This window comes from Podarcis bocagei (assembly GCF_964188305.1).
Source record: "Podarcis bocagei genome assembly, chromosome: 8".
NCBI lineage: Eukaryota > Metazoa > Chordata > Lepidosauria > Squamata > Lacertidae > Podarcis > Podarcis bocagei.
Genome location: NC_138133.1, coordinates 67,940,571 through 67,965,535, shown reverse-complemented (window position 1 = coordinate 67,965,535; position 24,965 = coordinate 67,940,571). Strand labels below are relative to the sequence as shown.

The window sequence follows — 24,965 nt, the reverse complement described above, 5'->3', positions numbered from 1 at the left end:
CAGACAGATTTGTGGGTCATGTGGCCAGCATGACTAAACTGCTTCTGGCACAACGGGACACCGGACAGAAGCCAGAGCACACAGAAACACTGTTTACCTTCTTGCCGCAGCAGTACCTATTTATCTACTTGCACTGGTCTGCTTTCGAACAGCTAGGTTGGCAGAAGCTGGGACAGACCAATGGCAGCTCACCCGTCGGGCGGATTCAAACTGCCAACCTTCTGATCAGCAAGCCAAAGAGACTCAGTGGTTTAGACCACAGCGCCACCCGCTCCCTACCTGTGGAGGCAACAGCATAGCCATTGGGACTAGTAGCCATCATGGTCATAACAGAGATAGAGTGCCAGAGAAAGAGGTTTTCCCTCAGCCTTATTTCAGATAGCTGAGAAGGAGCTGAAAGAGTAATGTTCACAGGCAGAGGCAGGGATATATCAGGATATGTGGGCCGAGAAATGAAAGCGAGAGGACTTCCGGGTTAGCGCGAACAGCAAATGGCGGATTCCTTCCGAGCTCCGGAGGGAATCGGCTCAGTGGAAGAGGGGTCCTGCCGCGGCGGCGACGCGGATGCCTGTGGACTTGGTGACTCAGCAGACACCATTTGCGCCCCCTCCGACCTGCAAAGAAGCCTTTTTTTCCCCAAGGCTTCGGAGCGGGTGGCGGAGAGCGGCGTGGTGCTGTGAGTAGACCGCTTCTTCCACGGAGTGAAGCCGCAAGCCATAGCTGGAGAGCGCTGACTTCTTTCCTTGATTATTCGGACTCCAAAAGTGACAACCCGTGAGTAATACGGAATTTGGAATTAAAAATTTACTTTGAATTTGGTACGACCGGGGGAAGTGCCAAAAGGAAGTCCGCCTCCCCCCCCCCCCTGCAGACATCTTAAAGCAAGGATTAAAAAACTAAGATCGAGAGACTGTCTTTTTCTCTTCAGGATAAAACTCTTAATTTCACGACTTGGATTGATAAGTTTATTACTGGAGGATTAAAACTGATCGCTAGAAGGAAGTGTAACCCCCCCCCCCGGATCCGGGAGCGACCCGTGAGGGAGCCTGTGAAGATATCTACAGAGTTTTACAGCTGTCAACTGAGCTGTCAAAGTCAGGAAATTCTGTTTTTTGCTACTTGTGTCGGTTACTTTTGTTACATTGGACTGTAAGCTTTTAAAATTAGAGAGGCAATAACAACAAAATAACCTGATTGTTGGAGAAAGAACACTTAGTAACCAAAATCCCTCTAGAGGGGACTTGGGACATTACAATGGCTGCAGATGGAAAATTACAAGCAGAGTTGGACAGGGTGTTTGAGTTCCTGGGAAAACTGCAAGAGCAGAGTGATGTTATGTCTATGAATCTCATATCTTTGAGCTCTAAAATAAACACATCTGCTGAAGTAGTGGACTCGACTCAAGAAGAATCTACAGCTGGAAAGCAAGACATATGTGCTGTTTCGGAGGAATGTGAAGGAAGAGCAGAAATGATGCAACTGAAAAAGAACAACCAGAGGCCTGTTAAGCTAGCACACAAAGAAGATAAAATTTGGAAGTTAGAAATTTGGCTTGAAATGGAGAGTGAAGATTGGGGATTTTTCCCTATGGGGAGTCCGGAAGACTTATGGATTACAAATTTGATCAAGGTGAAGACTGGAAAGTTTGGGACATTTGGGAAACTTGGGCTGAGAAAGAACAAGAAGCAGGATCCGGACTCTTCCCTTAAATATGGAGGACTGGTTGGAAAAAATACAGACCCTATTGGGTCAAAGATGCTCCGAGATTTGATGTTCAACATGAAGGACTGTCAACAAAACCGGCTGAAAGGGACTGAGAGAGATTTAAGGGCCTCGGACGTGATAGATCCAGGCTGAGAACTGATAGATTGAAGGACAATTTTTGGGGATCGAAACTGGGGGAAGGGGGGGGGAAGAACTTTAGAATCTAAAGGGTTATAATTATATGTGTCAGGGGTTTAGGTGCAGAGGCACGGGCAAGGGAGGAAACAGAGAGCGAAGGGGAGGAGACAGAGGAAAGGATGAGTGATGACGACGACCCGAGATCTCCCAGTCTTTCCAGTGAATCAGAGGATTCACAGAAAGGAGCACCAGTGGCCAGGGCAAGGGGGGAGTCTAGGGAGGCACCCCAGGAAGATAGAGCCAGAGGAGACTCAGGGGGGAGCAGCTGGAGATCGGGACCAGCGTCACCGCCAGGAAGCAGGGAAGAGGAAAGGAGCCAGGAGGGAAGCGCTGGCAGCTCACCACAGGAGGGAGGGCAGGAGTCAGGAGTGGCCACACCTCCATCGGGGAGCGAGGAAACGGTTAAGAGGAAAGTGGAAGGTTGGGCGCGCGCGCCAAGTTCAAATGCAGAGGAAGGCGGCGCAGTGAGCAGCCCCGAAAGGGAACCGGGTCCTAAAGCCCGGCGCAAGGAGGCAGAAGGGTCCGGGTCAGCGTCAGAAGAATCCCGGAAGGAAGAAGCCCCGGGGGGTAGAGGGACCCAGAGGAGGACAGTCAGGAGGAAAAGGTGGAGCAAGGCTAGGATATTAAGTTGGTGCGCACGGGGCGGAGACTCAGACGGAGCCTCGCCGATCTAGCTAGTAGACGTAGAGTTGCAGACAGCAGCGTGAGAATGGAAACTGTAATTCAATAAAGACTTTTACTTAATGACCGCTGGCTAGCGTGATCCTCTGTGAGCTAGGATCTTGAAGCAGCTCTGACAGTAGGCTCCGTCTCTACATTGTGGGCATCTGCAGCCTCGAGGAGAGGAGAGAAACAGGCGCCCACTAGCGAGCTCACGAACGGCAGGAGACATGACGGCTGAGCAGCAGATAGAGGACCTCAGAAAAGCAGTGGCACAACTGAACGCCGAGGTTCTCGCATCCAGGAAGAGAGAGGACGAGGCAGCTGCCGCCTGCAGGGATCTCCAGGTCAGGTTAGACGTACTGGCAAAGCAACCACCCCGGCAGGAGGGAATTGGGTTGGCGAAACGGACAGGCGGGCTGCTCTCTCACTTCGATGGGAACCTGCAACAGTATCCCAACTTTAGAGCCGACGTACTGTGCGCACTGCAACTGTTGCATAAAGACTTTAGAGATGAACAGGAGAGAGTGGGGTTCATCATGTCCCATCTGCATGGGGAGGCGAAAGCATGGTTGCGCAATTTATGGAGAGATAACGATCCGGCGCTCCAGAATGCGGATGCCTTTATTAAAGCGATGGATGGGTGTTTCTTATCAAGTATTGACATTGATCTTGCACGGAAGGAGGTGCATGGGCTGAGACAAGGGAGGGCCAGCGTCAGACAGTATCATGCACGCTTTTTCGCCTTGGTCAGCGCCCTGGAATGGGACAGGGATTCGGCTCCTGTAAGAGACCTCTTTTGGGAGGGACTGCACAACTCGATTAAAGATGAGATAGCGAGGGGGGAGAGACCCCGAACCACCCAGGAGGTCGTTCAGAGGGCACTGGCCGTGGGGGTGAGGCTGGAAGGACGTCCGTGGAGCAAGGACGAAGGACGTGGAGGGCGCGAACCAGCCGGGGGCCCCTCCTTCTTTCCCAGAGAAGCAGCGCGAACGCAATCCACGCCTCCGCCAGGAGGAGGAGCCGAACCTATGGAGGTTGGAGGTGCAAGGGCTCAGTCAGCAACCAGAGCCCTAGCACCGGCAGCAGTGAAGGCGAAGCCTCCTAGAGGGACCAGGAAGTGTTACGTCTGTGAGCAGCCAGGGCATATGGCGAAAGAGTGTCCCCAGAGGCCCCACAAGCTTACTGCAGCCTCAGCAATGGTGACTGCAGCAACGCAGCAGGGAGGACCACAGCAGGGAAACGACAATGTCTGGCTGGAGGAAGAGGCACTGGGGCCCAGCCAGACGTGTTAGTGACGCAGTCCCCAGAAATTTTACAGCCAGTGAACCCCCTCCCGCCCAAACCAGTAGTGAGGCTCACAGCATCTCTCCAGCTGCCCAATGGAATCACCATGGACGTGCCAATCACCATCGACTCCGGCAGCAACGCGGACTTTATAGGGCAGGAATTTGTCGACAGGCACGCTGTGCAGTTGCTGCCGGCCACACTGCCCCTGCAGGTTGTCACGGTGGATGGCAGGGAGCTGCTAGGGGGGCAAGTGGTGAAGCAGACGCCACCAATGGTGATGCGACTTGGGAATCACAGGGAAGTCATCAGCTTCAACGTCACTCAACTGTCTGACACGCCCATTGTATTGGGTATGAGTTGGCTGGACAAGCACAGCCCAACGATGGCTTGGTTCCAGAGGCAGCTGGTCTTCGGCTCTTCCTTTTGTGCTGAACACTACATCGTACCCAGGCAGGAAGGAGAGGAAGAGGAGTCACAGCTGCTGCTAGGCACACTGCAAGCGATTCCCCACAAGTACGCAGAATTTCTGGAAGTTTTCTGCGAGAAGGAGGCGGACAGGCTACCCCCTCACAGACCATATGACTGCAAAATTGACCTGCTGCCGGGGGCGGCGCTGCCTAAAGGGAAGCTGTATTCCATGTCTGAGGACGAACTGCAGGAACTCAAAGACTTCATCGATCATAATTTGGAGCGCGGTTTCATCCGGGAGTCTAAGGCAGTGGGGGGCAGTCCTGTATTCTTTGTTAAGAAGCGAGACACGCCCCAAAAAAGACTCGTAGTGGATTACAGGATTTTGAACAGTGTGACCAAGCCGTCGGACTTCCCCATGCCCCGCATCGACGACCTCCTGGCGAAGGTACGGAAGGGAAAGGTGTTCACCAAGTTGGACCTGCGGGGGGCGTACAACCTCATTCGCATGCGGGAAGGTGATGAGTGGAAGACAGCCATGTTCACGCCACTGGGTACCTACGAATACAGAGTTATGCCTTTTGGACTGCAAAATGGCGCTCACGTTTTTCAAGCATTTATGCATCACGTGTTGGCGGGACTTCTCTACAAGACGTGCGTCTGTTTCTTGGATGACATCCTGATCTTTTCGGAGTCGCAGCAAGAACATGACAAGCACGTCAAGGAAGTGCTGGGCAGGCTAAAGCAACACAGGCTCTACGCCAAGCTGGAGAAGTGCCAATTTGACGTGCCGGAGGTGGATTTTCTGGGCTACAAGCTGTCTGCCAAGGGGCTCGCCATGGACAGCGCCAAGGTTCGAGCGGTGTTGGATTGGAAGAGCCCACGCAACCGGAAGGAGGTCCAACGGTTTGTCGGCTTTGCGAACTTCTATCGCAAGTTTATCAAGGGCTTCGCGATGCAGACGGCGGCCATCACTGACACCCTTAGCTCCAAGAAGAAGAAGTTCATCTGGACAGAGCAGGCGGAGCAGTCCTTTCAGGCCCTCAAGCGTCTCTTCGCGTCGGAAGAGCAGCTGCTTCATGTCAACCCCAGCATGCCGATGAGGGTGGAGACAGACGCTTCGGACAGAGCAGTGGGGGCGGTCCTGCTGCAGAAGGACCCGCAGGGCGTGTGGCGGCCGGGAGCGTTTTACTCCAGGAAGCTCAGCAAGTCCGAGCAGAACTACACCATATGGGACAGGGAGTTGCTGGCCATTCATGCAGCGTTCAAGGCGTGGAGGCACTTTCTGATCGGCGCCAAGCACACGGTGCAGGTTTGCACGGACCACAAGAATCTGGAACACTGGCGCACGGCACAGTTCCTGAACCAGAGGCAGATACGTTGGGCTGAGTTCTTTGCGGACTTCGACTTCCGAATAGAGTATGTCCCGGGGGACACCAACATCATGGCAGACGCTCTCTCCCGCAAGCCACAGTATCTGGAGGACGCAACACCAGCGGCCGCCATGCACATCTTTGCACCGACAGTGTGGGCGTGCGCCGCGGCGACCGTGGACCTAGAGGCGGTGCGGCGAGCGTTGCAGGGGGACTCCTTCGCACGAACGAAGATGGCAGAGGTGCGAGGGGGCAAGGCAGCGGCCGACGGTTTCCAGCTACGAGATGGCTTGCTCATCCGTAAAGGGGCCATCTACGTGCCGGGTGACGAACTTCGAGCCAAGGTGCTACAGCAGCTGCACGACGCACCCACGGCCGGGCACTTTGGCAAGGAGAAGACGGTGGAATTAGTAGCCAGGGATTTCTGGTGGCCTGGAATGAGAGGGGAGGTCGCAGACTACGTAGCGAGGTGTGACACCTGCCAGAGGGCAAAGCCGGTGCACAAACCGCCGGCTGGACTGTTGGAGCCGCTGCAAACTCCGGTCGAACCTTGGGAGAGAGTGGCCCTGGACTTTGTCACGGATCTGCCCAGCTCAAGGGGCAAGACGGCAGTGTTGGTGGTGGTGGACCTGTTCTCCAAGATGGCGCATTTCATTCCGTGTGCTAAGGTGGCCACGGCGGAGCAAACCGCCAAACTGTTCATAGACCACGTGTTCAAGGTTCACGGTCTGCCACGGTCTATTCTGTCCGACCGCGGGCGGCAGTTCATCTCGAACTTCTGGCAGAAACTGATGGGCTTCCTAAACGTCAAGATCAATCTGGCGTCGGCGAGACACCCGCAGACCAACGGGCAAGCGGAGCGAGCCAATGCCATCATGCAGCAGTACCTGAGATGTTATGCAAACCAACAGCCTGCGACGTGGGTAGATTACCTGCCGCTTGCAGAGTTTGCCTACAACAACACGAAGCACGTATCCACGGGCGTCACGCCGTTCTTCGCCAACAACGGGCGGCACCCTAGAACCTTTCCGGGACTGGAATGCAGGGGAGAAGGGGAGCCGCAGTCAGCAGATGCGTTCGCGTCGGAGCTGCAGGAAGTCCACGATCAGCTGCGGCGCCACCTGGAGCTGGCTAAACACGCATACAAGGTACAAGCGGACAAACACAGAAGGGTTGGTGAAGAGCTCCACGTGGGAGACTGGGTCTGGTTAGCAGCCCACGCAGTGCCGGCCAGGTCGTTGGCCAAGAAGAAACTAGGGCATAAACAACTGGGGCCCTACCAAGTCGAAGAGCAGGTCAACCCGGTGGCTTTCAAGCTGGCGCTTCCGGAGGGTTCCAGAATGCATCCGGTGTTCCACAGATCGGTGCTCACTCCCTACAAGGCACCGCACAGGTTCCAGGAACCCGGAACGGCGCCGAGTCCGCTCAGAGAAGGAACGGGGCACGCGGGAGTGGCACAGGAGGAGCGCATCAACGAAGTCACGGAGATTTTGGACTCCAGATGGGGGGAAGAGGGAGTAGAATACTTTCTCGCCAGGGAGGGCACCCCGGCCAGTGCGAACAGCTGGGTGCCGGGCTACGCTTTAGACGAACCTCTGCTCAAAGACGAGTTTCATGCCCTCTTCCCACATAGACCTATGCCAGCAGACTTTTTCGACGACTGGCTTTTCACGCCCACGCTTTCGGACAGCACGTTCAGGGGGTTCGACTCGGACGAGGAACCAACACGAGACGTCCGTTCCCCGGAGGGGTCACCCTCGGGATCGGTCTCAGAACCCTCGTATTGGTGGGACGATAGGCCGGAGGAGCAGTTCCGCAGGAAGTGGCTGGACTGTTCCGGCAGAGCAACGCCGCCTGGAGGAAGTGCGGGAGAGACGGACATGGACATTTTCGGGGACGACCCTGGTTTCGAGCACGGCGGCACAGAGATGGAAGAGGAGGTGACTGTCGTCAACGAGAGCAGAGAGGAAGACCTGGAAGAGTTCCGCTGGAGGCCTGCCACGGGAAGCGACCGATATCCGACGTTCGTCCCTTTGCAACAGCAGCCCCCAGCTCCAGCACCGGAAGGAGGGGAGGGGGGACTGGGGGGCTTCGAGGGGGGGATGGATGTCAGGGGTTTAGGTGCAGAGGCACGGGCAAGGGAGGAAACAGAGAGCGAAGGGGAGGAGACAGAGGAAAGGATGAGTGATGACGACGACCCGAGATCTCCCAGTCTTTCCAGTGAATCAGAGGATTCACAGAAAGGAGCACCAGTGGCCAGGGCAAGGGGGGAGTCTAGGGAGGCACCCCAGGAAGATAGAGCCAGAGGAGACTCAGGGGGGAGCAGCTGGAGATCGGGACCAGCGTCACCGCCAGGAAGCAGGGAAGAGGAAAGGAGCCAGGAGGGAAGCGCTGGCAGCTCACCACAGGAGGGAGGGCAGGAGTCAGGAGTGGCCACACCTCCATCGGGGAGCGAGGAAACGGTTAAGAGGAAAGTGGAAGGTTGGGCGCGCGCGCCAAGTTCAAATGCAGAGGAAGGCGGCGCAGTGAGCAGCCCCGAAAGGGAACCGGGTCCTAAAGCCCGGCGCAAGGAGGCAGAAGGGTCCGGGTCAGCGTCAGAAGAATCCCGGAAGGAAGAAGCCCCGGGGGGTAGAGGGACCCAGAGGAGGACAGTCAGGAGGAAAAGGTGGAGCAAGGCTAGGATATTAAGTTGGTGCGCACGGGGCGGAGACTCAGACGGAGCCTCGCCGATCTAGCTAGTAGACGTAGAGTTGCAGACAGCAGCGTGAGAATGGAAACTGTAATTCAATAAAGACTTTTACTTAATGACCGCTGGCTAGCGTGATCCTCTGTGAGCTAGGATCTTGAAGCAGCTCTGACAATATGTTTTTTATTTGTTAAGATTTTTTGTAATTATTTTACTAATTGGGAATTTCGTGAAAGGGAAGGTGGATCGACCTTAGAAAAAGGGGTTAAGGTTGAGTATTAAAATGAAACTGAGAAGTTTGAAATTGGCTAATTAAGATGAATTAAGTAAAATATTAATAAGGGTTTAATTGGGGTATAAAGAACTTGCTGGGCTAAACTTTGGAATGGGGATGCAAGAAGGGGAGGTGGGGGAAGTCCGGGAAAGTGGTTAAGAAAATAAGGTTTTAAAATTATATGTGTTTTTTGTGTGTGTAGTGTTGACATGTATGTTTATGTTTTGTGTGTTTATCTTAAAAAAAAATGAGAAAATCCTAATAAAAATTTATTTTTAAAAAAAGAGAGAAATGAAAGAGAGAGAGAGAGAGAGAGAGAGAGGGGAAGGCCATGGAGGACTTTTAATTTAATTTAATTTAATTTGGCCATGGAGGACTTTGAAGGAATGACTGAGCATTGTGTGCTGGATGCAGTAGCAGACCCAATGCATGGATATACATTAGGGGTGTCACATAGTCTGGATAACAAGACAGACATATAGTTCTTGGTGGCAGTTGTGGGGCAGTGGGGGCTGCAGTGTTAGAACACCAGGGAAGAGAAGTAAAAGAGGGAATCGATGAGAGTGTGATGCAGTTTTCACTGAATGGGCAGAAAGGAAATGCTGTATTTTCTCAGTTCTGCATGGGGAGAACTGACAAGACTCTCTTTAAGGAGCAATTTCAATTTTTTCAAAGCCTATTAGCATTAAATTAAGTGCTCACAAAAGATGGTGTTACAGGTTAACACTCTCTCTTGTAATGCAGCCAATAGTTGTTGTTTTTTCTTTAAATAGTAATGGATTTAACATTTGCGGTTGGTTCTCCAAGTGCCAAGCAATTAAAATTGTTCTCTTGGCATGGTGCTTCAACTTAATAGCTCCTAGCTGGTCAAAAGCACACTCCTTTCATCCTTGTCTTCCACTAGGACAAGATAATTTTATGGGAGACTGGATGGCTCATAGAAGCTGATGGAGTGCTAAAGAAAATACACATACCTGTCACTTGTGTTTGCAAAAACCAAAACAGAACGAAAACAGCTAGGTTCCTAACACTGTAGCCACACATCTAGGTATGTTTTCTCAGCTTTGGCTTGGCAATCTGTGCTGCAGGGCTCAGAATAATATGGTGCAAAGTGATTTAGTTCTGTACATGGAATCAGGAAGACCTGGGTTCAAATCCTCACTCAGCTGTGAAGCTAGGGTTGGAGGTGGAATTTGTTCAGCCTGCTTTTTACAGAGGACTGGAAAGCAGCTAACAACTGGAATACACATTCCTCAGGACGTTGCAGTGCAATTTCAGTCCACAAAGTGTGCACAAAGATAGACATCGTTTACATTAAATAATGCAATTTTTTGGGGGTGGAATGCACTGCAAAAGCTCTTTACAGCGACATTCGACACTTGAGATGTATATTCAACTTATTTCTGTAATTTTAAGTTGTTTTCAACATTGCTTAATATTGTGTTTTAATGTCCGGATTTTGTTTTAATTGTTGTAATCCACCCTGGCACCTTAGGAAATAGGGTGGTTAATATGTTGTTGCTGCTGTTGTTGATGCCATTATTTCTGGGAAGAGGGTACACAAAATGTGTCCCAAATGCATACAATGTGCATGCAGATTTTTCATGCATTTGTTTTGGAAAGGCCACTTTTCCCTGCTACCCATATTTTTAGTCTGATGACAAGGACTGTGTCATTTAGTGATTGTTGTAAGCCATTTAGGGAGGCACTAACTGTCTAAAAAGCAGGATGAAATGTAGTAAAACAGAGCCATCCTAGCCACAGCATAACCTTCACAGGTGTTCATTATTCTTATTCCAAACTCTGCTCAGGAGCCTCTGGGATGAGCTATTGCCAGCCAAGCTGGAAGAGGGGTGTGGGCCAGATTTTTCAGGATTGGGCCAAAGGTCACATGACTGAGCTGAACAGAGTTTGCTACAGGTGTAAGTCTCTCCTTTCTCTGTCCCATCCTTGCCACAACACCACAACTCCCCTGAACTGGTCATGTTGTGTGGATGCCTGATTATCGTCTTCTAAAGCAGCTACTCTATTCCGATCTTAAAAATGGAAAGCGTAATGCCGATGATCAACAAAAGAGATTGAAAGACTCTCTCAAGGCAAATCTTAAAAAATGTAGTATAAACACTGACAACTGGGAAACACTAGCCTGCAAGCACTCCAATTGAAGAGCACCCTTTACCAAAGGTGTCATGGACTTTGAAGACACTCAAACTCATGACAAAAGGGAGAAACGCTTGGCAAACCCTCACTGTGATCAACTCCCGCCCAGAAACCTATGTCCCCACTGTGGAAGGACGTGTGGATCCAGAATTGGCCTTCACAGTCACTTACGGACTCACTGTTAAGACATGTTCATGGAAGACAATCTTACTTGGCTACGAGTGATTGCCAAAAAAGAAGAAAGAACACTCCCCTGGAACACCTCTTTTTGGAAATATATGCTAGCCTAAATTATGCCATTTTAAATTATGCCAGCTGAGTTGGGGGAAAGAGTTACGCTGGTGTATCTCTGGCTCAAAAGGGATGAGAGCTACACTTGCTGATGTAGCCCCCCCCCCCCAGCCTCAGCTCAGCTGAGAAAGGCCAAGATCTGTTGAGACTCCTGTGAGTCTTGGATTCTGCTGCAAAGAACCAATTTAAAAAACACACCTGACTTGTGGTTCTGAAGACTGCTATGCACAGTGCCGCATGCTACAGCGGTAGCACTGTGGAGAAGACGCTCGTTGAATCTGCCTGGGATAGCAGATTGTGTAAAGTAGTTCTCAGTTGGCAGCTAATGACAGCAACCCAACAAGGTTCAGCCTTTCCAGGAAGGCTCCAATCCTTTCCAGGCATATTCGCCACAGTACACAGGCAGCTTCTACACTCAATATGCACTTTGTAGGAGATCTTGGCTTTCCGATGATTTACTAAGTCCATGTAAAGCTTTTAATCATTCAGAATTCAACTGGCTAATTCATAAACTAGGTTGGGTAGGTCATTAAAAAAGAAAAAAAATTGCTTATGGGATTTACTTGCCTAATGGATTTCAGGGAAGTTCCTTCACATGTAAACAGTTCCTTTCAAATATAAAAGAATCAAGCCGTATTTTTAGCGTCTGCTCCGTGGTCTAACAGAAGGTACTTATGTTACACTTTTAGGGGGGTATGTAGAGAATGGGCTGAGGTGGAAAGGGGTGGGATTCCTGTGTTTACTGAATTGCTGTTTCTAAAATGAGAAGCCGATGGGCAGCATAGCACCAACTTGTCAGCTGCTCAGACAAGACTAATTATATAAATGAGCACTAAAAGGCAGCGGTTGGTATGACTTCAAAGCGGCACACTTATTCCAGGGTCGCCATATTTCAAACAGTGAAAATCTGGACAGAAAGGTTGTTGAGCTGCCCCCGCAAAGGTGTTGAGCAAAATCTCAAAAGAAAAGCTGTTTTTGAGCTATTTTTATGGGGAAACGGCAGAAATGGCACTGCCAACATGGACTGCCATATGTTTGGATTTTCCCGGACACTTTCCCGATTTCCACCCAGACACTGCTGCCAACTTCAGCATTCCAGACGTACGGCAACCCTACTTATTCATAGTACAGTTCACTCAAGTAGGTATTTACCTATCTAGCTTCTTCTAACCAAATGTGCTGGCTGTAAACACTGGTTTGAATCAAAGGCAACACAGGCGGAATTCTGCTAGTCCGTCTTTTCACTTGGGATGGGAGATAAATTAGAAGCAGTTCACTACTGTCAGGAGGAAGCCAGCAGTAAATCACAGGGAGTAGGTGGAGTTAAACTCTTTTTTTTATCTAGAAAAAACAAAACAGCCACAGGATCTGCACACGGGTGCCAGGCTTAATGAGCACAGCAACTCCTTTGGGGTAGGTCTTGCTCACATGTCTGCTTACCCCCTTTTAGGGATGCGGCAACTTTGCGGGACGGCCAGCGCCTCCCCCTGCCAATGATGCAGGGCTGTGTTTTGAGGTCTCTCCTTGTCAAAGCGCGAGCTCAGGCTCATGCTCCCGGTTTGAAATTCTGCTCCGCGTCAGCCTGCCAATTTGGCCAATGTTCATTAGACCTTGCCAACAAAGGTCCGTATAGTCAAAGCTATGGTTTTCCCATTAGTGATGTATGGAAGTGAGAGCAGGACCATCAAGAAGGCTGATCGCCGAAGAATTAATGCTTTTGAATTATGGTGCTAGAGGAGACTCTGGAGAGTCCCATGGACTGCAAGAAGATCAAACCTCTCCATTCTTAAGGAAATCAGCCCTGAGTGCTCACTGGAAGGACAGATCCTGAAGCTGAGGCTCCAATACTTTGGCCACCTCATGAGAAGAGAAGACTCCCTGGAAAAGACCCTGATGTTGGGAAAGATGGAGGCACAAGGAGAAGGGGACGACAGAGGACAAGATGGTTGGACAGTGTTCTCGAAGCTACCAGCATGAGTTTGACCAAACTGCGGGAGGCAGTGGAAGACAGGAGAGCCTGGTTTGCTCTGGTCCATGGGGTCACGAAGAGTCAGACACAACTAAACGACTAAACAACAACAGGCTGGCGCGGAGGGCTGGTGTGGTCTGAGGGAACAATCAAGCTACCCTCCGGTCCACTCCCAGGGGATTTAAAGCAGCCTGCCCAGCCTCCGACACCCAGCTCTTCTTCATCAGATCAACCCACCCACTCCAGTATTTGGGCATTTACTCATTGAACTGACCTTGCTATGGCTGTGGTGCTCACTGTATTTTTGCGGCCAGGTAGGAATTTGCCTAACAGGTGAATTGGCTATGACCTGGAGGTTTTGCCTACCTCATAGCAATCGTCACAACTTTGGCGGTTTAGGCATTGGGTAACCTTAGCCTTAGGGACGCGGGTGGCGCTGTGGCTTAAACCACAGAGCCTAGGACTTGCCGATCAGAAGGCTGGCGGTTCGAATCCCCGTGACAGGATGAGCTCCCATTGCTCAGTCCCTGCTCCTGCCAACCTAGCAGTTTGAAAGCACACCAAGTGCAAGTAGATAAATAGGTACCACTCCGGTGGGAAGGTAAACGGTGTTTCCGTGCACTGCTCAGGTTCGCCAGAAGCAGCTTAGTCATGCTGGCCACATGACCCGGAAGCTGTATGCATTATAGTTCAAAAATGCATTATAGTGCAAAAATGAATTATAGTGGAGAAGATATAAATGTTAGGGAAAATACGTTTTGCAAAAATGTGTATATTAGGCCAATTAGCATGCAAAATTGGGTACAACAAGAAAAATTCATGATAAAATGCTAATTAACTTTTTTACTAAAGTAAATGCAAACTGATATGGAAATGTGAAGATTGCCAATTTACTGTTCATTAGACCTTAGCTAGACTCCTTAGACTATAACGATGGTCCAAAGTTGCATGCTTGCTACTTTCAAAACTAATTCCCTGCAGAATAATTTCAAAACCTATGTGGTTGTGAGCATTTCCATTCATAAATGGTAATGATTGATTCGTTCAGTGCAATTTATGTTGCTGCTATTGGAATTATAACACATTTTTTCAAAGGATGGCCATAAGTCACACAAGATTCTTGTTTAAACTTTTACAAAACCGTTCGGTACAGGCTAGTTTATTTTGTCCGTAAGACAACAAAGTCCAAAAAACGACCAAGTTTTTTCAGTAAACAGTGTCTGGAAATAAAACTGCTCTTCCCGTAACCCATGTGACTGAGTTTGTTTAGGGAACGGGAGGTGAGGTTCTATCAGCACTGCAGAAAACTATATTGGACAGCTGTACTAGATGAAAGGTTGAATTTATAATCTCCGAGGTTAACATAGGCTCATTACACATACATACACAAATTCTTGAGGAAGCTGCTTTGGAGAACGATACAGACCTGCAGTCTGCTGGAACAGACATCACCTCACCGCAAAATCCTTCACTTTCAAGATACTAGAAAAATGTAGCTTTCTTTCCAAGTTAGAAACCCCAAACCAAATTAATAGCTGCGAAATGCAATGTGGAAATCTGATTCTTAAAATTAGAACCTTCCTATTAAGGGGAGGTTTTCTAGGTAAATATTTTTTGTCTTTCAAAGGAAACATAAGCATCGTGAATACTTCTGGATCATGTCGTCATCTAGCAAAAGAAGATGAGAAGCCCTGTATCATTAATTATATTACTTATAGTTATATGAATGCCACAATCAGGCCCAATGGAAGTACATCTAAAGCCCCGCTAGGTGCTTCCCCCTCCTGCAATTAACAATCATATGGATGAAAAGCGGGGGGGGGGGGTCACAGTGACTGGCCCTGTCTTCACCATCACAGTTTTGGTTGCACTCACAAACCCCATCACCACAAGGCAATTAGCCCAAGAGGGAGGAAATCACATTGGCACCAAAGACCGCTTTTAAGGCTAAGTGTTGTGCATGGAGGTTTTCCAGTGCGGCTGGGGAGAGAAGGGTTAAACTTCTCCTCCTCGTGTTCTGCAGTCCTGATTAAAATTGCCCCCACCCCACCCCAATGCTTGGTGTTTATTTATATTTTAAAAACTTAGGCATGGTTGCTAGTCATACTACCAATGCCTGGCTTAAGATGCAGACGAAATGAGGGCCAGTCCAACTCAGATGGGGCCCTGATTCAAATGCTGCTCAGCACTAATAACTAAGTGGTTGTGAGCAGCTCACTTGATTTTGGCCTGGTTTAGAAAGATGCTATAATAAATAATAATTATCTCGGCCTTTCCCAATGACCCGTTCCCCCCCCCCAAGAAAATCCAGCTGCTCATGGGTTGTGCAGAATGCAACCCCTTTCATCAGACACTTGAGTTTACATTTTTAAGAGGCACACATGCCAGAACATTTTGACCCCCTAGCTAGCAAACCCATTGTGATGATGAGTGCCAGGGGGAAATGAGTGCTATTTAGAGGAACTTTTCAAAACTTGCCTGTTATTTTTTTTTCATTCTTAAAAGCCCTGTGTCACTAAAATGCTGACCTGAAGTTCAAGCTGACCTTATTTTAAAAATGGAGAACACCAGCAACACAGACATGTTGGCATGCCTTGCCATTGTATGGATCTATCTGGTGTGTTTTTTTAAAAAAATAATAATTTAGTTCTATAAAAGTGAAGTATAAAGGTTGCATTTTATCTATAGTGATTTTATAGAAAAAGAACTGAAAATGTCAAGGCTGAGCCAGGCTTTGATTATCTGCCCTAGAACATTTTACCCTCAGTCATGGGCAAGAACTTGCATGTAGAACATTCATGTTTTTCAACAACTATTTGATGTCCTTGTTTAAATAAACTGGCCTTGGACTTTAGTTGCTGCTCGTCAAGTACTTGCAAAGAGCATGTCGATCCTTCTGTGAATGATGCAACTTCAGCATATTGCTGGGGCACTGTGTTTTAAGCACAGCATTATAGACTTGAGGGTTCTTTTTGCTGACATTCGCTACACTCTGCCCCCTGGGATTAAAATCCAGTGGGCACTGTCCCCACCTACACCCCAAACAAGAGTGAAGAGGTGCAAAGCCACATTGCACAGAGGGATTAGAATCATTCAGAAAGGGGAGCGGGTCTCTTTGTACTAAGGTAATGTAAAGTCAGTGCATGCCTTCAAAGGCAGTTGCTGGTGGTACAGGTGGGCACCAAGAGATGGGCCCTGAATGCCTGGGAGAGCTCTGGAAGCCTAAAGGGTTCTGTGGCAGAGGTGTGCGGTGAATTTTTTTTGTAGAACAATTAGGGCCAGAGGCTCAAGCTTGCAAGGGCAATTGTGGGGGAGAGGGTGCCGACGTCACGTATGACCATCATGCTCTCTAAGCCGGTCAGAAGCTTCCTCCTAATTTACAAGGAACATGCAGGAAGAAGAAGAAGAAGAAGAAGAAGAAGAAGAAGAAGAAGAAGAAGAAGAGGAGTTGTTTGGACATGATATCCCACCTTTCACTCCCCTTAAGGAGTCTCAAAGCGGCTAACAATCTCCTTCCCCTTCCTCCCCCACAACAAACACTCTGTGAGGTGAGTGGGGCTGAGAGACTTCAGAGAATTGTGACTGGCCCAAGGTCACCCAGCAGCTGCTTGTGGAGGAGCGGGGAATCGAAGCCGATTCACCAGATTACGAGTCCACCGCTCTTACCACTACACCATGCTGGCTAGGAGACTAGCCTAGAACCCCTAGTCCAATTGTACACACCATTGTATGGTGAACTTTATTCTGAGGTCAAGCCTCTGAGAAGAGAGGGAGAGGGGTCCGAATCGTGTCTTCCAAGAGTTGACAAAACAGTGTTTTCCTAAACTGGAAGAGAACCAGCCTGGCTGAGCTTCTGAAACAGGTTGCAAAGTTTCATTACATGACTGGAGGACAGGCTCTGGAACCCAGAGATGGAGAGCAAAAGCCCCCCTTGTCACAACAGAGGAATACACCAACGCTACACACACTCACCAGGCATGCAGCATTCTCTCTTTCTCTCTCACACACACACTCATGCACACATACAGAAGCAACCAGCATTTCTAGCCTCTTGCACTGTAGTGATGGGATGAGATAGCTTCTCTCAAAGAGAAGGGAGGGGACTTTATCCTTGATCTCAGCACTAGGATTGGATCTAAAAGATCCCTGTGCCTGCTCTTTAGAGAAGATAGCTAAAGAGCAGGCAGAGTCGTTTATCTCCCAGATAAAGCTTTGAGGCTGGTGGAGCACTTCTTGTGGCCAGATGTTGCTCACAAAGTTAGCCATCCTTTCCCTATTGGAAAGACCACCATTGGCAAACATAGTACTCAAAGTTAGGATGCAACTCTTACCTCAGCTGTGGGAATCTGTGGCCTTCCAAATGCTGCTGAACTCCAGCTCCCATCATCCTTGTCCAATAGGATGCTATGGGATTGCCCAATCAGCTTGCTATGGCTGATGGGAGTTGTAGTTCAGCAATACCTAGGAGGCCAAAGGTTCCCCACTCCTGCCCTTGGAGGAAGGATGGGATAAAAATGCGATATGTAAATAAACATCACTGTGAGAAGTCATAGTAATTCCTTCCATAGAACCCTAATTCCCTTTTATCTGTTAGCAGTACCTGTCACTTAAGAGACAGGAAATTATGCTTAACAGCTGCCTTATCTCTTCTTTCCTCTGAGGAGGAATGTAACCATTTCAACAGCACTAGACTGTGGTCTCAGCAGAAAGGCCTATCGGATGAATAAAAGGTCACAAGGTTATTGTGCCTTTCTGCTGGAGAAGTTTCCTAGTGGAAGGAGGAGATGTTCAACGTTAATAGACTTGTTCATACCACAGTGAACTTCTCACCTTTAACATTACTAGCTTCCCTGCAGCCTTTTGAGTCATTACCTATCCGACCAAGATCTGGAAGTTGTAGTCAATAGCCTGTAATCTTCTTGGTTCATCAAGTTACACCTTGCTTCAGGACTCTTTTGATCATACTAAAGGGAACAGGCTTCCTTTTCTCACATCTAATGCCTTGTTTGCTTGCTGTAAATATTAGACTATTTGTCTAGCTGGGGTCCCAGCACGCTTTTTCCTACCAAGAACCCCGAGCAAGCAAGATTGTTTTACAACCACATGCACAACATCACATTCTCATTGCAAGTGATGAGCTGTGCCGGTTGGTTAGAACATATATGGAGTTCTATCTTTTTCTGAACTTTGGTTGGGTCCGCGGGGAAAGTAATACCTTTCCCCCCAGACCCAACCAAAGTTCAGAAATAAAAAACAAATCGAAGGCCATTGATTGAAGTAGATTTCCCTATAATGAAGCTATGTCTCATGGGGCTGATGTTCTGCACAAATCAAAAGGCCATCAGTTTTAAATGATTTTATTTAATGCAATGGCATTTGGTTTGCATTTGCTGGAAAGGAAAAGACCACCCATATACACATATTACAAAGCACTTAAAATTGAGAACAGAATATTTTTTTTTTGTACTTTTACAGAAAGAGTGTTTGATTTATAATGAGGTCGTCTTCAGCATTCCAAAAAGATCTGGTCCACTGATAATGGTTCTCTATGTGTTTACTGTTGAGCAGTCTTATTTAGGTTTGAGTGAATTCTCTTGATGGGCATTATGTGCCTGGGTTCAATTTGGAGCTGGGTTTGGTATACCAAGCTGTTTCTCCAAAATATCTAAAAATAGCACCCCCCTCCGAACAAACTGTGGGTCCTGTTGAACCCCCACTGACTACACTGAGAGTACAACATGTCCTGAATCCATCTTCAGTCCCCATGAATATGCCAACCTCTCTCAAGCCCTAAAGCCTCTTCCTTCCACTGAAACATCATCTCATGGACAGCAGCAATGACCAAGAGGTCTCTCTGCAAATCTTCCATTCATCCCTGGTACCCAGGACATTGCAGCTGCAGCATCCCAGTTCTGAGAATGATATGGTTTCCCAAGGCATTTGAGGACTTAGTAGGGATACCACTGCTCTGGAAGCTACATATTCCAGGACTCAGTGCATCTTTAATGATGTCGTGAGGATTCATGGAGCAAGGAACTATGAGATATGCAGTTCCCAGGGCACCTGATGTCTTGAAACTTCAAGCACCCTGGAAAGAATGTGTGTGGTTTTTTAATTAAAAAATATATTTCTACATTTCTATATTGCTGATGACCCACCCATGTTCAAAATATCAACTTCTTTTCTTCACTGGAGAATGACACTTGATTCATAATGTGGCTGAACAATATAGCCTGAAGATGTTTGTTTACGGAGCAAAATAGCTGCATATATCTCTAGTGTATTGTTAGGTCAGATACCCCAGATTAAGTGGTTTGAGGACTGAAATGCTGCCCGTGAGTAAGATGCAAGGATGACAATGGTGCTGTAGTCAGAGTGCTGGACTAGGATCTGGGAGACCGGTTCTGGAGGTGTTGCTGAACATGATAAGAAATGACCAGCAGGTCAAAGGTGTGCAGGTCGGAGCTAAACAGTATAAGTTAAGAGCGTATGCAGATGACCTAGTATTGACTTTGCAAGAGCCAAACACTAGTACGAAAAAGGTCCTAGAAATAATACAACAATTTGGTCAGGTAGCTGGATTTAAGTTGAATAAGCAAAAAACTAAAGTTTTAGGGAAAAACCTAACAGATATGGAAAAGGAGAAATTTCAAGAGGAAACAGGTTTGACTGTGGTCAAGAAGGTGAAATACCTAGGGGTTTATTTAACATCTAAGAATGTGAATTTGTATAAGGACAACTATGAAAAATGTTGGTCAGAAATTAAAAAAGATCTAGAAATATGGTCAAATTTGAAACTGTCAATGTTAGGCCGAATTGCAGTAATTAAAATGAATGTATTGCCTAGAATGTTGTTTTTGTTTCAGACCTTGCAGATTCTTGACAAGATGGAATGTTTTAAGAGGTGGCACAAAGACATCTCGAAATTTGTCTGGCAGGGCAAAAAGCCCCGAATTAAATTTAAAATATTGACTGACGCTAAAGAAAGAGGGGGTTTTGCCCTGCCGGACCTAAAATTGTATTATGAGGCAGCAGCTTTTTGCTGGCTGAAAGAATGGATGCTCCTCGAGAACACGGACATCTTGGATCTGGAAGGTTTCAATAATGCTTTCGGTTGGCATGCATATCTTTGGTATGATAAAGTTAACAGTGCCTTTAAAAATCACATTGTTAGAAAAGCATTATTTAATGTTTGGATAAGATATAAAGATCTATTGGAAAATAAAACCCCTAGATGGGTGTCACCAGTGGAGGCTAAAGCAGTGAAGAAACTCAATATGGAGGTCGGATGGCCGAAGTATTGGGAAATCTTAGAACAGGATGGAGATAAATTCAAACTACAAAGTCAGGAGAAATTGAAGCATAAAGTAGAAAATTGGTTCCAATATCGCCAAATAATGGAATTTTTTAAACAGGATAGGAAAATCGGTTTCCAGGTGGAAAAATCAAAACTAGAGACCGAATTGTTAGAACCCAATACTAAGAATTTATCTAGAATGTACAACTTGTTGTTGAAATGGAGCACACAGGATGAAACAGTTAAATCGGCTATGATTAAGTGGGCTCAGGATGTTGGACATAACATTATGTCAGCTGACTGGGAATGGTTATGGAACACCGGTATTAAATTTACGGCATGTAATGCCTTAAAGGAAAACATTATGAAAATGGTTTACAGGTGGTACATGACCCCAGTCAAACTGGCAAAAATCTATCATTTGCCCGACAATAAATGTTGGAAGTGTAAAGAGACTGAAGGTACTTTCTATCACCTTTGGTGGACATGCCCGAAGATAAAGGCCTTCTGGGAAATGATCTATAATGAAATGAAAAAGGTACTTAAATGTACCTTTTCTAAAAAACCAGAGGCCTTCCTCTTGGGCATTGTCGGCCAATTGGTGACAAAGAAAGATAGAACTTTCTTCATGTATGCCACAACAGCAGCAAGAAAACTTATCGCAAAGTATTGGAAGACACAAGATTTACCCACTTTGGAAGAATGGCAGATGAAAGTGATGGACTATATGACACTGGCCGAGATGACAGGCAGAATCCGTGATCAACGAAAAGAGACGGTGGAAGAAGAATGGAGAAAATTTAAAAGTTATCTTAAGGACTACTATAAACTTAATGAATGCTAAAATGTTGTGGTTTCTAGAAGCAAAAGGGTACAGGGATACAAGGCTAGACTATAAAAGAGGACTAAGATGACAGAGATTAGAAAGTAACAACTGGGAGTTGCTAGTTGAATTATGGACATTGGGATGCAGAGAGGGGGGGGTATGGGGAAGTTCAAGAAAAGAGGTTTATGAAAATATGTTTGAAACTATTCATGTATGTCTGTCACTTTTTGTGTTTGTTTGTTTTTCTTAAAAATGTTGTAAAACCAATAAAAATTTTATAAAAAAAAAAAAAAGGATCTGGGAGACCGGGGTCCAAATCCCCACTTAGGCATGTAGCTCACTAGGGCCAGTCACAGTTTGTCAGCCTAACCTCCCGCACAGGGCGTTGCGCTGTGGATAAAATGTGGAGGGGCAGAAACATGCATACCAGTGGTGCCATCTTGAACAAAACATTGTGGGCAGGCTCGACCTAATCCGCCCTCCACTGCTGCCCCCTCACTGCACCAAGGTGGGCCAAGGTGGACCCCGGCCCCCAAGAGGTGACACCTATGATGCACACCACCTTGAGCTCCTTGCAGGAAAGATGGATTATATATGTAATATAACCTTTTAAACTGCGTGAGGGGGTATTGTTTTTTTTATTACTATGCTGTGCATTTTTGTGTTTTTATATTGCAAACCACCCTGTGATCCTCGGATGAAAGGGAGCACAGAAATTTAATCAACAACAACCACCAACAAATTTAAACATTGATTATATTTGTGCACGTATATTATTATTATTATTATTATTATTATTATTATTATTATTATTATTATTATTTGAATAATAATAATAAATTATTATTTATATGCTGCCCATCTGACTGGGTTACCCCAGCTGCTCTGGGCATTTCTTGAAACCTGTATAATCCATCCTATATCTATTCACCTGTATAATCCATCCTATATCAACTCACACAAAATATCAAGTAATGCATGATGCAAAATAGTGCCCAAGGCTTAGGTAAATAGGCAAAAGAGAGCCATGGCTAAAATATATATTTGGTTTGCAGGTCTGATAACTGTGAAAAGAGGGAAAGACGAATTGCCTGTGCCAAAAGAGGAGGAGGTAGATTTCAAAACTGGGAGCAGAAGCTGCATGACCCTAACACAGCTAATTAGTCAATTATAAGAGAACTAAATTCCTGTGATTGAATTTGTGACCAAAATAGCTCTTGTTGATAACAAGACTATTCCGTAAGATTAAAAAGAAGAACAGGGAAGAAAAGGGGGGGAAATGACTTTCATCGAAGTAGCAGAGCGAATATTCAGGAATATATTTAAATGGAAATGATGAAGTGTCGACATTTCACGGCATGCTTAAATTGGATGCAATCGTGCAAGCTGTTAGAATACGTACAATTAGCTGCCGTGGTATTACATACCATAAGTATTCCCCTGGCCTGTTCGCAGCTGAGCGGCATGTGAACTGCGCCAAGACGTTCAAAGCTTTTTCTCTTGGACAGAATATGCATGGTGTAATTTGAAGCAACATGAGCCCATTGAGGAGGGTCTGCCAGACAAACAAAGCAGCTACTCCATGCATTGTCCCAACACTTACTGTGTATTGTAGCATTGGAGAGGGAAGAGGCGGCTCTAATTGAGGTGGCTCTAAGTTTGATGTGCGTCCTTGGCACGCCCCCACCCCTATCCTGCCTGTGGGATTCCCCATTGTGTTGGGAGGCTGTGGCTCCTCTTTTATCTTCCCAAACTGCATCTTATAAATCTATGCTCCCAGTGGACCAGCACACACTGGGCATGGAGAGGAGAAGGCAGTGGTGATAGCCTGAACAAGTACGGCAAAAAGTAGCAGCAAAGTGGAACAGGAGAAAAAGGGACCATGGCAGCTGCCCAGCCACGCTGCTTGGTGCAGCTGAGCTCGCATGGAAAGGCTTCAGGGCTAGTGGGAGAAGGAAAAAGGCTGTTAAAATTGCTGGCTGGTAAACTTTCGTCCGTATAGTTAAAGCTATGGTTTTCCCAGTAGTGATGTATGGAAGTGAGAGCCGGACCATAAAGAAGGCTGATCGCTGAAGAATTGATGCTTTTGAATTATGGTGCTGGAGGAGACTCTTGAGAGTCCCATGGACTGCAAGAAGATCAAACCTCTCCACTCTTAAGGAAATCAGTCCTGAGTGCTCACTGGAAGGACAGATCATGAAGCTGAGGCTTCAATACTTTGGCCACCTCATGAGAAGAGAAGACTCCCTGGAAAAGACCCTGGTGTTGGGAAAGATGGAGGCACAAGGAGAAGGGGACGACAGAGGGCGAGATGGTTGGACAGTGTTCTCGAAGCTACAAATATGAGTCTGACCAAACTGCAGGAGGCAGTGGAAGACAGGAGTGCCTGGCGTGCTCTGGTCCATGGGGTCACAAAGTGTCGGACATGACTAAACGACTAAACAACAACAAAACTTTCGTCTGCAGGTAAATAGTTCAGGATGGTCATTTATGTATGTGACAAAAGTGGCTAGAATATTATATGCACAGAAATGGAAAGAAAAGAAGGTTCCAACGGAGGAGGAATGGCTCTTGAAAGTAATGGACTATGCGGAAATGGCAAAGCTGAAAGCAAAATTAAGAGATCAAAATGATGAACTTTTTAATGGAGAACAGAGGCCTTTCATGGACTATCTAAAAAAATATTACAGTCAAATGAAATTGTGGGCAGGATTTGAGATAAAAGCAGCAGAAGAAAAATGACAAAATAATTGTAACAGAGAAACCTTTTGTAATAGCTAAAGATATAATGCAGTAGAAAAGGTTTGCGTAAAACCACTGAGTAGGTGAGGATGGGATGGTCAAATGGTGTTTTATCAACAGGAGCTGATTTTTTGGAGATGGCCTTCTGATAGCTCTGGTTTTGTTTTGTAATGAGACTCCCAAGCCCTGTTCAGGTATTCGCAACCTCCATGTGATTAGACTTTCATAAGGGAGAGTGGGAACGCTAGTCCTGATCACCCCTCTGTCTGGCCCTGCTGCCTTCCATTACTTGGAGGGCCTAATGTTTGCAGTAGGAAGTCTTCTGTACTCATGGAGACTCCATGTGCAACTTAGAACCCTGATCTTCTGACATTCTAAACCAAGCAGCAAACCTCCAAGAGTAGGGAAAGCTCCTTGTTGCAGAAGATCATCTCCTCAACATGTGGAAGGTGATGGTCAATGGTGGGGATGTGATGGAGCGGGTGAGCCAATGGCTCGTTCCTGCTCTCCCTTCATTCCACTAGGCTGAACATCTGAAGAGGGGCTTTTGGGAGAGGGTAGATGGGTGTAGGTGTTAGAAACAGTGGTTGGTGGTTTGAGCGAAAGAGAATGCTGAGAACATCTAAACCGAGTTAGCTGAAATTGGGATCCATCCAGAGATTGTCCCATGACTCTCTGGAGGAGCCCCTCTTCTGAAAGAATGCCTCCTTCCCTCCATTCATGCTCTGTTGTATGTTTGTAAAGAAAGCTTATGATTGTAACTGGAAGTACAGGAGTGGATTGCGCCCAATGGGGAGTGTGAACCCTCCTTCCAGCCAACTATTTAATGCAAATAAAGGAGGAAACACAGACTGTATTTCAATGCATTATTTTTGGTTTGTGTGTCTGCCCCCACTTACATTTAAGCAGAGGGAATGCTCTGCTATTTTTAGTCCACTGCTCTAGGAAAGATTATTATAAAGCCTAAAGCCTAAAAGAAGATTGTAGGCACACTGCCCACACATCATCTATAACTTTTCCAAAGAGAAGATCAAGCACACGTTATACCCAAGCTTCTGTAGGTTAGCTCTGGGATATGTGTACATGT

At 47.1% G+C, this 24,965-nt stretch overlaps 1 protein-coding gene across 4 annotated transcripts in view; it reads right to left on the bottom strand.

Annotated features, from left to right (window-relative positions):
- Window positions 1-24,965, bottom strand: part of CPQ (carboxypeptidase Q) — a 185,897-nt gene that overhangs the window by 13,809 nt on the left and 147,123 nt on the right. The gene's annotated exons all lie outside the window — the stretch shown is intronic.